The 17722-nt window shown below is 42.1% G+C and overlaps 1 long non-coding RNA gene across 7 annotated transcripts in view; it reads left to right on the top strand.

Annotated features, from left to right (window-relative positions):
* Positions 1 to 1736: 1736 nt before the first annotated feature.
* LOC110539823 (uncharacterized) overlaps positions 1737 to 17722 on the top strand; it is an 89437-nt gene continuing 73451 nt past the window's right edge. For 4 of the 7 annotated variants that reach the window (XR_009588502.1, XR_009588501.1, XR_002475907.2 and 1 more), the window contains exons 1-5: positions 1737 to 2523; positions 4406 to 4519; positions 9483 to 9683; positions 10055 to 12237; positions 15293 to 15451. This is a non-coding gene — a long non-coding RNA (uncharacterized LOC110539823). The remainder of the gene's footprint in view (positions 2524 to 4405; positions 4520 to 9482; positions 9684 to 10054; positions 12238 to 15292; positions 15452 to 17722) is intronic. The other 3 variants (XR_009588504.1, XR_009588503.1, XR_009588505.1) reach the window with 3 other exon arrangements.

Raw genomic sequence — 17722 nt, 5'->3', positions numbered from 1 at the left:
GCTGATTTATTCTATGTTCATCAGAGAGATTGATAATTTTATTTTTTATTTTGTCTCTTTTTGGAGTTCTATTACGGTGGGGTGAGAGTGGTAGTGTTTAGACGAATTCCTTCGTGTTGTACTGAATAATGGAGAAATGTTGGTTTTAGCTCTTTAAATCTCTTGTAGAATTCAACACTGAATCCATTTGTACCTGGTTCCCCATGTGTTGGAAGGAGAGGCAAGGCAGCACCAGCTTGCCTTAAACTGGGAGCTATATTCAAACATGGATAACATCTGGGTGGCCTAAGGGTTACCCCAGGGTCAAGATGACACCTAAAGGGTCTGTGTGAATGCCCAAGTTAGAATCTTTCTGTTGAAGAGTAAGAGGGCCTAGGGGCCTATGGGGCCATTGCCTATGCTTTTGTTGCTGAGGTTTTGAATATCTTTCCCAGGTAGAATGAAGTTCCTTCAGGATTCCTGTGTAGTCTTTCCCCTGGTCTGATCTCCACCCTGTCATTTCTCTGCACCCCATCCTACCTTGTTGCTGCTCCTTAGCCACTACCTCTGTCTAATCTATTTCCCCTTCCTAGTGAGATTTATGCATCATCCCTTGGGTCCTCTATATTATCTTCTTTGGGTCTGTGCCTCATAGTATGCTTATCTTGCACTATATGGCTAATGGCTAATATCTACTTATAAGTAGTACATACCAGGTGTCTTTCTAGGTCTGGGTAACCTCACTAAGGATGGTCTTTTCTAGATCCACCCATTGGCCTGCAAACTTTATGATTTGTTTGTTTTTAATAGCTGAGTAGTATTCCATTGTGTAAATGTGTCACAGTTTCTTTATCCATCCTTTGGTTGAGGCACATCAAGGATTTTTCCGGATTCTAGCTATTGTCAATAAAGCTGCTACGAACATACATGTGTGGAGTGCATTTTGGCATATGCCCAGGAAAGGTATAGCCGGGTTTTGAGGTAAAGGTATTACCAATTTTCTGAGAAAGATTGCCAGAGTGATTTCCAAAGTGGTTGTAGAAGTGTGCACTCCCACCAGCAATGGAGGGAGAAAATGTCATCCAGAACTCAGGTTGGACCAGATTCATTCCTGGTCTTGGTTGCATTTTTGAGGTTTCTGACTACCTGTACACTTGTGCCAAACTCACCTCCCCATGTTCCTGTTACAACACGTAACCATGTATCCGGACCAGAATTACGAGGTCTGGAGGTTGGTCTGGACCAGGACATCGTAAACGGTCAGCGCTAAAAAATGTCATTCCTTGCATACACCTTCCCAGCAAAATGAACAAAGTTTAAGGCCTCTTGGCGCTGGAAACTACATTTCCCAAAAGTCTTAGCAACGGGACCAGCAACAAAGTGCCTATGCCTCTCACACAGTCCAGTGCCTTTCAGCATAGGAACGTACCTTTCCTAATAGCCTTGTGAAACACCGGAAACAAGGGGCTCAAGGAGTTCCTGTACTTCATGTGTCTCTCTGTGAACTACATTTCCCGGAAGACTTTGAGAATGAACGGAAACAGGGGGCTACTACATTTACGACCTTCGACACTGGAAACTGCATTTCCCTGAAGGCTTTGCGAAGAACCGGAAACTAATTGTGCATCAACCGCAACTCAGGCATTGAAGGGCGGGACTTCCGGAAACCATCATGAAAAAATGTGTATGTTGCGGGCGGGGGCGAGCGTCCGCAGAGAGTCTCCGGAAATGACTCCCAGGGGGCGCGGGAGAGAAATCCGGGGACAATCACCGGAAGTGATTTTGAACCGGCGCGGGAACAAGTTCCGGAAACAATCACTGTATATGCTTCCGAACCGAGAAGAAGTGCGCATCGAGCATAAAGGGGCGGGAAAGCGGCAGCGATTTTCTCAAGAGGAATTTTGCACGCGCGTCACCGGAAGCCGTGACCTGGGCGAGGTGTGGCTTGAAGAGCCATTCGATAGCAGGAACTGCGCGTGCGCGCCCCCTTCGGACGTGGTGTAGGTGTGGGTGGGGCGTCAGCTGCAATAGTGTCCCGGAAGCCGCACCCTCTCCATGAAGTTCTCCGTGTGTCACCGGAGACCTGGGAATGCTGTCCTTCCCGTCCTGACCCCGGTGATGTTGCAGCTGACCCCAGTGACGTCGCTGCTGAAGGACAAGTGCGAGGTGCTGACGCCCGCCTCCCCGCGGAGGAGGGACATCCTTGTGCTCACTGTGTGCTTCAGTATCACTGCGGATGAGGGGCTTTGGTAACTGTGGCTTTCTTCCCGAGTCATGGGCCTGGCTCACTTCGCGGTGGAGTTAGGTGGTGGCAGGAGTGACCAGAGGGAGGGAGACTGATGGTGATGTCACTGTGACTGCCCCTTCTAGTCACCGCCCACAGTGCCTGGGCTGAAGTTATGGTGATTGTCATCCCTGACCGCAGGGCCTGTTGTCCTGTTGGAGTTGGAGGAGTCCAGGGTGATGCCATCCCCCTGCCCAGGCCCCTCTGCCCTGGAGATGGTGACTGGGAAGGCCCTGAAAATGGCCAAACTTATATTCCAGGTAGGATGGGAAGAAATTAGTCTCCAGTTGTCAGTCACCAGGTGAGACACTCCCACAGACCGCCTGTCAGTCCTAGGCTGTCACTCAAGTCTAAGTCCCACCCCTGCTGTCTCCTCTGAGCTGTCAGTGAAGCTCAGGCACCGCCCACCATAGTGTCAGCCACCAGTCATGCTAAGGCCACAAACCCATTAGTGTCAGATCTCACATTCAGGTCATGACCACCCCGATATCACATGTCAGGCCCTGCCACCAGGGCATCAGCTGTCATTCGTGCTTTGTTCCCACCCAACAAGTCATAGCTGTCAATCACAGGACACACCCACTTCGTGCATGTCTTGACCCTTTGTCTATTTTTCAGATAGAATAGAGGAAACTGGTCGTGGTCCTCTTAACTGACTCTGTAGTGACCACTCCCTCAAAATAGCCCTTGGGGAGGTAGGTGGGGCCTCCCTCATCCTGGTGACTCCCTTTCCTGCAAGCTGTGGACTGGCTGATCTTGGGGAAACTGGTGGACCTAAAGGAAGCCTTCCTAATGATGAGCGGGTGGGTGGTATCTGGAGGGGCAGAGCCAACACCTGAATTCCCACTTCCCCACCACTCTATCAGCTCCCTGTATTCTGAGCAGGAAGGAGTACAGTGTATTCCCTGGGCATTGCCAGTGAGCCCTGGGGATGTGATAGAAGAGGTCACAGGAAATCAGGAGGTTGAGGGCCTTGAGATCCCACGTGACTTCATGGGGTCAGGGAGGCTAATGTCAGAGGGGAGCAGTGATAAGTGACAGGTCCCTATCCCTGCCCTCCAAGGTGTGACCGGGAACTGGAAGTACATAGTTCTCCAAGGAGACTTGGGTGAAGTTCTCATGGCTGTCTGAGGAGCTGATCTGGGAAAGTGGGGACAGCAGGGAGCCTATATGAGTGATGTGTGTATGTGATGTGATGTTACTTTCTCTCATTGGGGTGGGTGTCATTTCCTATCAGTGTGGAGGGCGGGACATAGCAGAAAAGTCACTTCCTATATGCTGTGGAGGCATGATCTGCAATGAAGAGACATCCTGTCAGTATCCTCAGGGGATGGGGCTCTGGTCTGACATAACCTGTGACCCTTGGGATATCGCACAGCTGATGTCACTGCCTGGCACAGTTAGGCCTTACATGAGCCTCAATATGAGAAGGTATGAAGAAAACCCAGGAAACTAATCATCGCTGCAAAATCGCAACAGGTGTATTTTTACCATTGCGCAGTGGGGTCACCCCTGCTGGTCAGCAAGGAGTGGCCTTCAGGGACAAAAGCTTTAGGTTTTTAAAAGACAAAACGTGGGAATATCCTGGAGTTGCAATCTTGGCGATTCAGGATTGGATGAGGTGTTTAAATTTTAAAATAATTGGTTGGTTCTGGGCACTCTTAGGTCTGGTCAGCCCTGTCATAAATATCTGATCTTCAAGTCAGTTTGGAATTTCCTGCCATATGAGATATAGCCACAGTTAAAGGTGGGAGAGTGATTAACTCATCCCATGTCTGTTCTGATTGGGGCCATTTGGCCCAGTTTCCAAACAAAGTTCATCTCACAGGCGCCAGCCGGTGGTTTTCTCTCCATTTAGTAGAGATCTCTGCTTGTTTTCTTCCTTATATCTGCCCTCACAGATGGCTAATGTCAGGAACTTTTATATTCCTCGTCTCTCTGGAGAAGCACTAAAAGGCTTTAATTAACATAGGCCTAAAACTTGAAAATATAAGTTATAAGGCAATTAAAGAAACATAGGTTACAAAGGTAGTCTGATTCTTTCATTTCCCCCTTCTCCTTGTAACTGCTTCAACCATGAAGCAGTTGTAAAGTGAGGATTCTATCTTAAGAAAAATTTTGCCTTTTGACTCAACATTTCAGCCTGTAGAATGGGACAATGGGCCGAAGATCTGTCTTCTGGAATTTCTTCATGCTGATGATTGGACTGTTTATCTCTCAGTTTGAAAGAGGCTGAAATGCTGGTCATAAGTTGGGGTGAGTACGTGGGTAGTTACCTTAGTCTGTAATTATCTGGGTTTTGTTTCCATTCCATGCCCAGTCATATTTACTCTTTGGTAATGTTATCTTAGCATAAGCACTTGCACTGCACTAATTTTTCCCCTAATAAATGCAAACAGACGATTTATAATGCAAGGTTCAAACATTGAAAAAAACAAGCAGAGTAGCTAATGGTCCCATTTCTTGAGTGCCCAAGGGAGTTGCTTCTAACTGAATTTAAGGATTTCTCTTGGATCTTTAGAGTTCCCACCCAATATACTAGAATCCCTTGCTTTGATGTCAATATCATGGCCTTTTGTCCAATCATAAGTTTCTCCTAATTAAGTAAAGATTACTAGGAGCCAGTGAAAGGCTGGTCAATGAGGCAGTCCTTAACAGTCTCTTTAGTTGATCTGCTTGAAGAGACAGGGAGCAGTTATGTCAGCATCCAAGTCCAGATTTTAGCTTGCAGTCCATAGCTTATCTCAGAAATAGAGTCAACCAGGTGAAAATCTGCTGAGACAGATTCAGACTAGAGACAGAAGTTAAGATTTGTCTATTAAATGGAAAAAATGAGGAATCCCAAGATCAGGGAAAAACTCTACTGGGATCCATTTGAGCTATGCCAGATCCAGGTCTCATGACCTTTTGATTTTCATAAACTCATATGAATTTTTGGTACACAAAAGGAAATATATATATTAAGAAACTCAGAATGGTAACATATCAGCAAATCTAGTGCAACAACATTTTGAGAGTAACAGGTAAAACTATATCCAACGGAATGGGCACCAGTTAGCTGTTTGTTTTGTATCTTTTATAAACAACTTAAGTGTTTCCATAGTCTGAAACTCTAACATTTTAACTGTGGGCCCTGTTGGTAATCAGCCATCAAAGGAGCTCAGCCACCTTTTGTACATTTAGACAGGAATACATTAACGGCTTTACTGCTAAACCCTGGATGCTTGAAATTTTCTTAACAAAGCAACTAAAAGGACTTGGTTTACGATATTCCTGTGTCAAAGTCTACCCCAGAAATGGCAGATATTAAGAATACCATAATAAAAGCTATGACTTTTGGGTCAGATATATACATTAAACAGATGTTTTAGCATGATGAGAAGTACCTTTAAATCTATTTCCAGAAAACAACCAAAGGAAATTAAAACTTCAAGCTTGTGACTGAATAGTAAGCAATCACTGAATAGTAAGCAATCAGTTCCCCATCAACTTATCAGAACTCTATTGATCAATGCCAAAATTCTGAACTTCTGAAATTTTATAACATAAACACAAGGGTAGCAAAGAGAAGAAATCTAAAATATCTCCCATTTTCAATATGTCTTAAATCAGTTTTATATCATTATAAGTCACTTTTATATATCTTAAAACATTTAGACTCTCTAATTTTTCTTGCATTTATCAATCCCGAAACAATTTTTTTCAGACCAAACAACATTTTTTGATTTTTATAACCTAAACTCCTAAGCACTGAGAATGTAGCTCAGTGGTAGAACACTTGCCTAGTAAGTCTGAGGTGCTAGGTTTAATCCCCAGCACTGCAAGAAATAATTAAATTTTCATAACCTAAACTCCTATATCCTCAGACCCTACATAAGCTCTATATCTTTTTATCCAACTATTTATCATAATACACAGGCAACTGATGTAAAGCCTGTGAGCAGGGCAAACCTGTTTCCCTTTTTACACAAAGGATATAGTACCTAGTAGTTCTAACTAAGTAATGAACTGTCCAATGAGCTGATAGTGGACCTAATTGTCTACTCTTTAGCTGCCAAGCTACCATTAACTTAGCCTAGCCTTCCAGCCTAGCCGTCAATGTGGTCAGAGACCTGAGAAGGATAAATTATGAGCTAAGTAAATGTACCAATCCATGTACCAATCAAAATGACAGAGATGACTAGTTAGTCCATTACCTAGGCAGTATCCCTGGCTCCTGTGGTCTCCTGGCTTCCTGAGCAGAGGCAGTCCAGCCATCAGGTATAGAGGATGAGAAACTGCTGGTGGAAAGAGGAACAGGAAAGATTGACCTCACCTTACCTCAGACAATGTGAAACAATGACTCTCCAGGTGTCCACAGTTTCATCCACAGTTAGGCTGGGCCCTAGCAGTGGGCCAGTTGAGGCAGTGTTGCCCAGTGGTTAGCATACAACAATCCAGAGTCACGGTCATCGGTCATTGTGTCCAATTCTTCTCAGATACCTTGAGGAGCTACTGCCAGGATTTTGGGACTTTCTGTCATAATAAACTTACACATGTTAAAATGCCATATTCATCAGATCTCTGACAAGCTTGAGGGCGAGCATATCTGTTACTCATTGTCTATATTTATCATCTGTTCTAAATTGTATCCTATGAAACAGAATGCTATAATCTCTAATGTTGGCATATTCCTTAGATGCATGTTTTAGAACCAAGTTTCAAGTAGATCCATATAGGCAAACTTCATAGTTACCCATCCTAAATTTAACCTTAGAAAAAACAACCTAAACAAAGGGACTGGGTAAAGCTCAGTCTTTAGTGTAACTTTAAATCGCTCTTTCTGGACTAAAATCAAAGCAAGACCTTTAATCAGGCACAATTTATAAAAGGGGCTAGCAAATCTTATGAATCTCACCATCTTCTTTAAAACTTAAGAGCAAAAAACTTACGCACTGGTATCAAATAAGTTCGAGAACCAATTGCCTAACAGAACAGTTCAGAACAAACAACAGCATAGAACAATTTTAAACTGTATGAATTATTCTGTCCCCATCAAACCTGTCAGCCAGATTTTTTTTCTTCAAAAGAGCATAAGAAAACAGTTTTGTAATGAAGAATCACCAGCCTTTTAAATGAAGTATAACATATTTTACAGTTCTTTCTCAAATCATATTTGCAGGTATAAAGAACCAAAGCAAACATCATTCATATGCCCCCTGGCTTTTACATACATACACAGACCTTTTATAACATTCTATATACCTTAAGGTTCATAGCTTCATTCTTCTGGCTTAACCAGACATTCTTGCTTTAGACAATCTATTCCTTTCTTTAATATCTCTTGTTCGGTCTTTCTTTCTTTACAGACAGCAGAAAAACTCCCATCAAAAATTTTCTTTAATTTCCCGAAGGGTTGGAAAACTGTTCCAAGTTCTTTGTTAGACTGCCCAAGAGTTGTTGCTTAAAAAACCTGAAAAACTATAAACGTTTTATCATCTTAAACATCTAAACAATTTTTAAAACTCGTCTTTGCAATATCAAAACAAAGTATCTTCTTTAGGAGTGAATTCACAAAGCATAACCATAATTTTAAGAATGAAAACTAGATTTTAAGACAAAAATTTGTCAGTGCAAACAATTTAATCTTTAGAACTAATACCAACTTAGAATAAGCTCCCTTTTTATCCTAAAAGGAAACAAAATTATTTTGACTCAGAGATTTTGCTACCTTTGGTCTTTTCCTGAGCCACACCATGTGGCAATTTACATTGTTGCTATTTAAACATATGCATTTATAGACCTTATAAACACATAGGCACATATACATGTTTTAAACAAGAATGTGAACTTAACCTTAAAAACATACCCAATTATTTTTTTTATCATATTAACCATTTAAGATCAGTTGAAAATAATTATGTAATGGCCATATATTTAAACAGACAGATAAAACTCTGTTTATTGAACTTAGCTGTAATTCTAAACATTACAGCAAGTGCAGTTTTCTTCTACATCGCTGCATGATCTGTAAGTTGCAATTGACTTAAGCCCCCTAGGTGGGAGGAGGGAAGAGAGGAGCAAGAGGGTGTGGTGAGCTCCTGCCTCTCACTTCCCTGCTGAGCTGCCATGGAGGCAGCGGGGAGGAGTTTTTCCTCACTCTCAGCAGCCATAGCTGCTCCTGCCGTGGAACAGCTCCAGTGGTGAGCCCTGCCCAACCATGTAAGAACTCCCACCAAGTGAGCCAGGACACCAACACGATATCACCATACCAGCACCCTTTCCTTGTAAAGTCCCATTTTTGTCTCATTTTGCCAAACTCAAAATTTATCCAGTACTTCATCTAGTTTTCTTCTACAGATATGAACACATGGAGAAGAACAAAATTTAGTGTAGGCATCAGGAGAAAGAATGCCATTTCTCTCTCACACGTGCACACACACTAACTTGTCATTCATACTACATCTATACTGGAGGCACAGAATGGGGATAGAAATAGGACCGAGGGAACAAGTGAAAAAGGAGAATAGCTAAGAAGGAGAGCATAGAGGTAAGATGGACCAATAGAGAACAAAAGGGGTTGAAGAAAGGAAAGAAAGACTGACAAATATGTAAACTCTGTCAAATTCCTGGGGATCTCCAAGCCCATGAACAGAGGTCACAATCACAAAGGCAGATTCTGATTCCAAGAAATGAGGACAAGGTACATATGGGCGTTTAGAAAAACTGTCATGAAGCTATGGACCCTGCTGTATCCACAGCTACTTGTGCTGTCTCTGTTCCTTGATGGTGATAGGGTATGAAGGAGTCACAAAAAGGTTGTTCACATAATCTCCTTCAAGGCAGCTAAATCCTGGGCAGAGAGATCCTCCATACTCGGGCAAACATGTCTGCCACAGGAACTCTAAGCCTTCACTTTGTGTTACATGTGTTTTGGTTTGAAGCTGTAGTAGGTAGCTTTGTGGCAAAAGAGGAAAAAATAATGTTACAACTCATAGAGGGACATGGCTCCTTTAGATAAAGAAAATAAAAATATAACTGTGTGCCCATGAGGGAGTGGGATGGGAAGAAGTGTTAGATTTCAACAGACCAAGAGATCATAATAGGTGCTAAGGAATCCTAAGAAGATTCTTAGGGGTCTGTATCCAGATCCCAACATGCAGGGAGGAGTTGAGATGCAGTGTTTTTCTTTGAATATATTACTTTCTCAAGATAATGATCATATATAATCTCTTTTCAGTGCATATGTATTGGGGATGCTCCCAGCTGAGCCGTGACACAATCTGTGAGAGATGGCTTTCACCTGGCACTCTAATACATGTCTATAGCACCTGATGGCACAAGCTGTGGCCTGTGAACAAGATGAACAAAGAGTTTTGGTGGTGAATATCTTCTCTCCTGAGAATCTGGACTGTGGACTAAGAAACTCAAGGCCTCAGAGGTATACACAATGTGGTGAATTTTCCTCTGAATTCACCAGGGACTTGCCTTCAGCAAGGTTTGAAGCAATTTCTCAGCATAGGCCTTGGATGATGCAGGTGTCTGTCTCTGCTATGACACATGTCTGCTATATTTTTTGCCCATTGGTCTCTAAGAATTTGGTTGTGTAGTGGATCCGTGATGTCAGCATGATGCTGATAAGACTGACTGCTTTGGGGCTTACCTTATAACCATGGATCAAGAGAATAGCCACCGATCCTGGGCCAGTGTTCAAGTCAGGATGTTGCCATTGCATAATGAAAAGACTTTATCTGTACCTCTGCTTCCATTGTTCATGGTTTTGGTTCTGAGGCTTTTCCCCTGTGTCCACAGGAGAACTGACATCTGCAAGCTGTGAAGCCATTTCTTGGCCCTTGTTGATACAGGTACTTTTCTCTTTTCTGGAAGCTTCACATTTTATTTGCAACAGTTTCTAAAAGCTTGGAAATACCATAGCTATGGTTCTGCCATTCCCACTAGTGGAGTGTCTCAGTCCAGTAGGAATGATAACCCCAAGGCCATTGCCCTGACTCATACTGGGAGACCCAATTGTGGCCTGAAGTACCAAAGATAGGCACAATCCAGGTGGGGTTGTTGTCTGGATACCTGGTGGCCTGCAACTACCTGGGTGTTTTGATAAGCAGAGAGCCCAGGGTCTGTACCCTTGTAAAGAGTAGGTTGGCAGTCTTGGTGAAATACTACCGTGAAACAGGAATCAGCATGTTGCTGATTCCCCTAATACTTTGTTTTGCTTGACTTGTCTTGAGAACAGTAGAGTCTGCGTCCTCTGGAACGGGGCAAAGAATTCCTTCAGTCTTAGAAGTCCAGGGGGAGCTAAGGTCCTAACGATCATTTGGCCTAGTAGACATAGGAGACAGTTTCCCAGTTCATTTGGCCGCCATGTCTAGAGGGGCTGGAAAACTACCTGCCCAGCAGTTTACAAACACATGGGGCTCAGGCATATGGGGAACTTTCCTGGCCTTCCTGTCTGTCTTTCTAGCAGAAAACAGAGGGTGTCCACAATCGTATACACAAACGTCCAACAGGGACACTAGCTGCTTTCTGGGTTCCCTACTCCCAACAAGGCTGAATTCTTAAAGCTACTACCTAACCTGGATATTCTGGCCTCCTCTCATGGGATTGGGAGTACACAGACCTTTTACCCAATGTTTTTTGTTTGTTTCGGTTTGTTTCTTTGTTTTGTGATACAGGATTTCACTGTGTATCCTTGGCTATCCTAGAACTCACTGGGTAGGGCTGGCCTCAAACTCACAGAGATCTGCCTGCCTCTGCTTCCCAAGGGCTGGGATTAAAAGTGTGCTTCACCACCACTTGTTTCAAAGGTTATTTTTAATACTGTTTCTTTCAATTCTTGAGATTATGATGTAATTACATTGTTTTTTCCTTCTCTTTTCCCCTCCAAACCCTTCCATATAGCACTACTTTCTCTCTTTACTGATCAGTTCTCACCAACATGATAGTTTAACCATGAGGTGAACAAGGACAACAATATACATAGCAAAGTGGACAGAGGAAGTCCATGAGGGCTCAACTCTACAGAAAATTCTACTGGTAATGATGGAATGCTGTGAATAGGAGTAATATTTTCTCCAGGGAAGAACACAGAGATTGGTTATCCAATATTATTCTTTCTTTTTCCTTTTTCTTTCTTTTTTGAGGTTACAATATAATGACAACCTTTTTTTTTTTTTCTTTATCCAGTATAAGATGAAATAAATACTCTCCTAACTAGGTTTGAAGCCATTTGGGGGGGTGTCTAATACCCAGTTAAGTAGATGCTTGTCTCCCCCATGGAAGCTGTTTTATGCTCTGTGGTCTCTAGAAGTTTGGGTGTAGTGTCGATCTACAGTATTTGCACACCCTGCGCAGGCCTGGCTGTTCTGTGCATCAGCCTGCATCCTAGGAATCAAGATGACAGCTGAGGATACTGCACCAATGCCCAAGTCAAAAGGTTTCCACTGCACAATGAGAAGACCTGAGTTTAATCCCTGGGGTCAAGTGTCCATTGTTTTTGTACCTGAGGCTTTTGATATCTATTCCAGAAAGAGATGGTTGGGGTTTTGTTTTGTTTTGTTTGTTGTTGTTGTTTTAGTATACTTAAAGAACATGGTTCCTATCCCTTGTGGGAACATCTTTCTCACTAGTGGGATGTCACAGTCGAGTGGAAATGGTGTCCACATGGAATATTTGTCTCCAAGGCTGAGTCATATGATTCATTTTGAGAGGCCCAGATCTAGCCAAAAGTGGCCAAGATACTGGAATACCCAACAGTGAGTCTGGTGGCAGGTAATCTGTTGGGGTGTTTTGCTCTGTAGAAGGACCAGATAGAATGTGGCAATGCATTACTATGAACATGACTCTTACATTCCCAGTTATCCAAGTTCTATGGCCTTAGTGTTGACTCAGCAGCAGAAGAGTATGTTTCTAAAATAGAAGACTCTGCATTCTGTGGAAGAAGCACCATGCTACCCAACTCCATCCCTAACCCTAAACCAGTAAGTAATTTGACTATTACTACTAAGCGGAATTCATGATTAGATTTATCTGTAATTATAAAATTACACATAATCAAAGTGGTAGAGGCTTCCAACAAATCTGTGATGACTCCTTCCAATGAACTTTTCCCTTGATATTTAGAATATCAAATTTAGACTATTAAAGGAGACTTTTTAAAATATATTGATTCAAATTATAACTGGTAAAATTAATATTATAATTTATTCCTAGCAGCTCTAGAAATTTCAGCTCTAACTCAGTGGCAGAATTCATTCTTCTTCCTCCTCCTCTTCTTTTTCTCCCTCTTCTTCTTTTCTCTTTGTATAAGCCCTAGATGTCCTAGAGCTCACTCTGTAGACTAGGCTGGCCCCACACTCCCAAGTGCTGGAACAGAGAGCCACCTGCCTCTGTCTGCAAAGTGCTGAGATTAAAGGCATACATCACCACAGCCTGGCATGATTATTACTCTTTACATGATTCCATATATCCTTAATAGGGTTCCTAAGTTAAAAATGTGATTCTACAAACAGATACTGGACTCAGTTGATGTCTTTTAGTAAACCTCATGTTATAGTTTCCATCAACCAGATCATCTCAAAAGACATTATAGACACAGTAGCTGATGTTTCTATTATAGCCAGACATCACTGATTTTTAATTGGCACACCCAGTTTTTAATTGTAGAAATTCAATGGGTTGGTGGCAATAGTAATCCCTTCCAAAGTACAGAAAATGTATGTGCAAGTTCTCAAAGCAAAACTACCATTTACAACTCTATAGTTATCTTTTTCTCTTTAGGATAGAACCCTGACTCAATGTAATTGTGAAATCTCTGTACCTGAAGATCTCTCTAGTAGCTACTGAAAAAACAGCTAGCCAATATTCTTGGGGCTAGAAAGGTCTTTTATTTGAGTAGATCAATGACCAATTTACATTAGCTAATCTAAGAACAACGTCAGGAAAAACATATCGACCATGTTTGGCATCTGGTACCTTCTGTACACCTCAAGTCTGGTAAATGGAGACCTTTACATAACTTTCCTGCTATCAACTCTCATCTCATGTTTTGATGGTTCATTTGTCATCTAAGACACCAGGAGCGAGTTCTAGGACATCTCCCAGCTGTCAACACTCACCTCCATTTCTTTGACGCTCTTCAACCTGAAGTTCTGTTTCCTGCCATGGTCACTCAAGACTATAGTATTACTGTTCTTGATTTAAAGGTTTGCATTAGTATTCCTTTACATCCTGTTAATAAAGGTATGCTTTGTCAATGCCTATTTCTCAGTAATCAATCACTGATGTCTTGCTTTCAATGGAAAGTACTTCCCCAAGAAATGATCAACAGCCCTAGCTTCTGCCAATGCTGGGTAATAGAGCAGTGTTCACTAATAGACAAAATTTTCCCCACACAGAGCACTCGTTTGAATATAGTAATAATCTCAGTACACCAAACCTGTCAGTGTCATATTATAGAAAACAAATTTAAATGCTTTGCCCTGGTATAATTTAACCAAGAGTGAGCCCAGATTTTAAGTCTTTGCTTCTCTCTCCCCATATCCTTCGTAGTATCTGCTGCTCTGTTACATGGATCTGGGTCTCTACGGGCCTGAATATAGACTTGTAAATCTGTCTTTCTCTGACTGTGTCAGTCTTTGTATGAACCTGTGTGTCTGACCCTAATTAATGGCATTTCTCTTTCTCTATAAATGACACATAATGCATCATATGTAAAAATTAGGGATACTTTAAAGAAATATTAACACAGTTTTTCCCCCCAAGGGAAAAAGTCAGTGATTCCATCTGATCTTGACAAAAAAAAAAAAAATTACAAATACCATTGTTTTTCAAGCAATATTTATACGTTGCATCCAATAATTATGATGGGTATTCATTATATAAGAAAGCTTTTGTCCTATTTACTGTTTTTATATGTAAACACTCATGGTTCACACCATGGGACAGGGACATAGAAGAGAACATGGCTTAAAATATCAGCTATACATCAGATCAGATTATAATGGTTGAATACTTGGTAAACTCAAGGCAAGCAAGGACAGATGTTGCATTGGTCTCTTAAACTCAGGCTGAACAAAAAATGGCTAGCAGTAGTCTAGCAGTCTTAAGTCTGAGGTAACTTCAAAATATTAACCCTGGCTGTGAGATTAAACAAAATTTTCAGTCTTTTAGAATGTAAAAGAGATTTTTATTAAAAATGCCTCACTATTGGAGTGGACTTGGCATAAGGGTAGCTTATTGTGATACTGCCCTGAAGCGGAGTTGTCTCGTAGATGCCCAAAATATTTCCCTGTGGTTTTATTGCCTAGGTTTGAGAAAAGGATGTACTTGGGGTATCACAATAGGAATGCAAGTTTTTGCAGACTTGGGAGTCCATGAGAGAATGAAGGTCCAGGTTGACCTGTGGCAACTTGGATCAGGGTGGGCTCTTAAGGCACGCAGAACTCCAGGCTTGAAGGCCTGGGAGATACATATACATCTAAGTCATGTGCCAGCCATATCTTCCGGGGAAACCAATTTCTCAGTGCCGAGAGACACTGACATTAAGGGCTGTGCTGAAATTTCCTGGGATTGCTGACTGGCCTTGCACAAAACAGTAATGTGCACTCATACGCAGGGATTTTTAGCTCCTTTCTTGGCTACACAGTCCTTTTCACAGCTAATTTGATGGACCCACACCTTCCTCCCTGCCTCTGAACCTCTGTCTTTTCATATGTGCCTAGCCCTGGCCACAGATAGGAAGGTGTGAGTCCATGGAAGATGCGGAAAGAAAGATCCATGTATGAGAGCTACTTAGGGCCCTTAGAAAAAGGAAGGACAGTGAAGTATCCTGAGTGGTCCCTGGTGATTGGGGTGGGTAGGATGGTAGGCTAGGAGAGGAGAGAGATTGTCATAGATCTTGAGATAGTGCATTATTATTGCCTGGCTATGTGTAGGAAAAGGCTAGGGTGGGTACCCAAGCCCAGGGCTTGGCAGGCAAGTAGGGCAGGTGGGATGGATGTTTCTCCTTTTGATATGTACTTGTCCCCTCATTAGGTTGCTGAGCATCCTAACTTCTTAGCAGAGGTTGTGAATGAATGCTGCTGCCCCAAGGTGGCCCCTGGTTTGAAGGACATGCTGCAGCATCCCCCTGAACTGAGATTATTGAGGGTACCTGGAGACTCTGGCCTAGGAACATGGAAAGAAGAAACAAAGGTATTTGCAGCTCTTTTCATCTACTGTCATACTCCTGGCTCAGGATTATGACCCTGACATGGACTCTGTTGCCTGTTTTTTATCACTCTTGCCTGGTGGGGATGCCTAGCGAGGCCTCAGGGAAAAAGGAGTATCTCAGTCCAGATGCCACTTGATGAGCTGCAATGGGTGGGATAGGGGGTGTTCCCCTTTATCGAGAAATAGGAGAAGGGGGATGGGAGATTAGGGAGGGAGGGTGAGAACCAAAGGAGAAAAGGGAGGGTGCTATGAGCAAAATGCAAAGTGAATAAATACATACATTAATTTAAAAAGAAAAGAAAAATTGGATCCCTCACAAGTGAATATACTTGTCTGTGCTTTGCCCTGTGCCTATCCTGGAGCCACCTTCTGCCAGGTGGGAAGCCAGTGCTGGGCCAAGGCCCTCTGAAGCGGGATCTACTTAGATTCAAGGCCCCTTGTCATCTAAACAGAATGCACACAGGGAAGGGAAAATAGTTGCCCCAGGTGGGCCTTCCCTTTACTTAGAACCTGGTCTAAGCTCTATGTAGTGGAAGAGGGGATTCCCTTGGGCTGATCCCCAGGGAAGAGAATCTTCCACTCCTTTTCTCTTTCATGATTTGTGTCCTTATCGGCCAATGATCCATGTAATTGGAAAACTCAAAATCCACCATTCCCTGAAGGGGGGGTGGTGGGGAGAAACATAGAACAACTACCCCTGGCCCAGGCAGAGGATCTCTGCCAGACAACACAGTCTGGACAGAACTGGTTTTACTTTCTGTCCAACATTGACCAAGGAAACTTCAAACAATTTTCACTAGGTACTTTTTTTTTTCTTTTTAAAATTTATTTATTATGTATATAGTGTATATAGGAATAAAATTTATTTATTATGTATATAGTGTTATATAGGAATAAAATTTTCTCCCAAGAAATGCAGTATAGAAAAATAAAATCCAATGGCCATAAAATGAAAAAAAAAATCTGGAAATTCCTTTAAAGATGTTTTGGTCTTTATAAAACAGGGAATACCTGGGTAATCAGGCTCTATGTCACAGGATAGGAACCTGGAGATAGAGTTGATCATAACCAGCCAGAAATCAACCAGGATTACTGGTTGTGCTTAGACACCCAGCCCCTGTACTAACTAAACCAGACTGTCAGCCCACAGACAAAGCTCACTGATGGAGGGCAACCCACACCTCAAGGATTTATTAGGGGATGAAAACTAGAGGATTTATAAGGGGATAAAAAGGACTTATTAGGTGATGAAACTTGTCTAATATCCAAAACCTATAACCTAGCTGCCTTATGGATTAGTTCATCAGGATAACGGCAGTTTACCCAGCCCCTGAGACTATTTTGTGGGCATGTACTAGTGGTTTGACTCAATATGTCTCTTCTGATGCTTTCCAAACTGAGTAGACAGGTTGGTCAGGACCCAGAAGTATCAAAACATTGGTTATATTCTCTTGAGGAAGTGGTCCTACAAAACTGAAGAGGCTTAGACTTACTCCTCATGAGATAAAGGAAAGTATGTCTGGGTTTGGGAAAAACCTGTTGTTTCTATGTTAAATGCTAAGGAAAAAAATTAAAATAAAATAAAAATAAAAAATCTTGCCATGGTTGGAAACGACAACAAACTCCAAGGGAGAAAGAGAAGGACATTATTAGATAATGATAACAGTCTCTGTTTTGTTTCGTTTTTTTTTTTTTTTTTTTTCACCTGGCTATCTGCTTTGCTGTCAATACTGTTTGGGCCTTTAATTCAAATTCTGATTGAATTACTGGTGAGGTCCTGCAATTTAAAGTCTCTGTCCAATTTTGTATTGATTCAGTAAAAAAACCAACCACACCTCATTTTATTTATTTATTTGTTTTTTTATTTCACTTTATGTCTTATGATAGCCACCTCCCTCCTCTCCTAGGTATGGTTACCCAGGTGCAGAAATATAAATATGGTATGTATTATGTGTGGATTTTATCTGTGCTGGATTGTTTTTTATCAACTTGACACAGTTAAAGTCATCCAAATGCAGGGAACCTCATTTGAGAAAATAACTTCATGAGATCAGGCTGCCAGTAAGCTTGTAGGACATTTTCTTAGTTAATTGTTAGTTTGGAAGGGTCCTGCCCATTGTTGGTGTTGCCATCACTGTGCTGTTGGTCCTTCATTAATTAAGGAGATTGTGCAAATCATGAGGAGGTAGCCAATAAAACAGAACCCTTCCATGTCCTCTACATCAGTTCCTGCTTCCATGTTCTTAACCTATT

Source organism: Meriones unguiculatus, chromosome X (assembly GCF_030254825.1).
Source record: "Meriones unguiculatus strain TT.TT164.6M chromosome X, Bangor_MerUng_6.1, whole genome shotgun sequence".
Taxonomy (NCBI): Eukaryota; Metazoa; Chordata; class Mammalia; order Rodentia; family Muridae; genus Meriones; species Meriones unguiculatus.
Note: the sequence above shows the minus strand (reverse complement) of the source record. Positions and strands in the feature narration are given on the sequence as shown.